The sequence below is a fragment of the Triticum aestivum genome, chromosome 1A (assembly GCF_018294505.1).
Source record: "Triticum aestivum cultivar Chinese Spring chromosome 1A, IWGSC CS RefSeq v2.1, whole genome shotgun sequence".
Lineage (NCBI taxonomy): Eukaryota > Viridiplantae > Streptophyta > Magnoliopsida > Poales > Poaceae > Triticum > Triticum aestivum.
Genome location: NC_057794.1, coordinates 10,466,534 through 10,467,844, shown reverse-complemented (window position 1 = coordinate 10,467,844; position 1,311 = coordinate 10,466,534). Strand labels below are relative to the sequence as shown.

The 1,311-nt window shown below is 43.9% G+C and overlaps 1 pseudogene; it reads left to right on the top strand.

Moving 5' to 3' along the window:
• LOC123067348 (G-type lectin S-receptor-like serine/threonine-protein kinase SD2-5) overlaps positions 1-916 on the top strand; it is a 20,717-nt pseudogene extending 19,801 nt beyond the window's left edge.
• Positions 917-1,311: the final 395 nt, after the last annotated feature.

Genomic DNA, 1,311 nt, shown 5'->3' with positions numbered 1-1,311 from the left:
CAGAAGTGCTGACGCGTGGATGCCTATTGGTCCCGGTTGGTGCCACCAACCGGGACCAAAGGGTCTCCTGACTGGGCTCTGCGCACTGCCCACGTGGAGGGCCTTTAGTCCCGGTTCTGGATTGAACCGGGACAAAGGGGGGAGGTATTAGTACCGACACTTTAGTCCCGGTTCCGGAACCGGGACTAAAGGCCCTTACGAACCGGGACTATAGGCCCTTTTTCTACCAGTGTACTGCCACAACAACGCGCCACTCGATTGGCGCACGCGGTGTAGAATCATTCTGGATATTGCCAAAGGCCTGTGCTATCTTCATGAGGGGTGCAGGAGAAAGATAGTTCATTTGGACATCAAACCACAAAATATTCTCCTAGATGAGAACTTCAATGCTAAAGTGGCTGATTTTGGACTATCTAAGCTAATAGACAGGGATCAAAGCAAGGTAATGACAGAGATCAGAGGCACACCTGGGTATCTAGCACCTGAATGGTTAACCTTGCAAATCACTGAAAAAGTTGATGTCTACAGCTTTGGAGTTGTTGTCATGGAGCTAGTGAGTGGGAGAAAAAATATTGATAATTCTCTGCATGAGGAGAGTTCTAACCTCATTAGTATGTTCCGAGGAAAGGCTCGAGATAATCAAATGAGTGATCTGATTGACAAGCATAGTGACGACATGGCCTCGCACCAGGAGCAAGTGATTCAAATGATGAAGCTTGCAATGTGGTGCCTGCTAAATGATGGCAGTCAAAGGCCTTCCATGTCAACGGTGATAAAAGTATTAGAGGGTGGGATGAGCATAGAAACCAGTATTCTTCATAGATTTCTCAATACAAATACAGTCCTGCCCCTGGAAGATAATCCGACCGCATATTCAGTTCAACCTCAAGCATCAATTTTATCTGGACCAAGGTGAAATAAGTGGCTAATGAGAAGAAGAGATCCAACTAAATTACACGCTTGGTTTTTGTGTAACTGTTTTTAAGTCTTATCTCATTTGTAAAATGGAAGTATGTTTTGAATAGCTTGAAAATAAAAATTATAGGCCAATACATATGTTTCATTGTTTGTTCAGTGAGTTTGTACCACATACCTTTTCATCTGCAGAGTACCAGTCCACCTCTTCTGATGATAATTGCTTGCATTTGCTGACATCTAACTATATAACTGAAACAATGTCAAGATGTGCACATTTGGTTAAAGCGCAATGTTGGACAACTAGGACAGGTGGCCTCGTGCGGGAGATGGTAGAGTTGAAGATGTTTAAGTGGTATCTTCTTGATCAATCGATGAGACTGCATATCAAGGCCA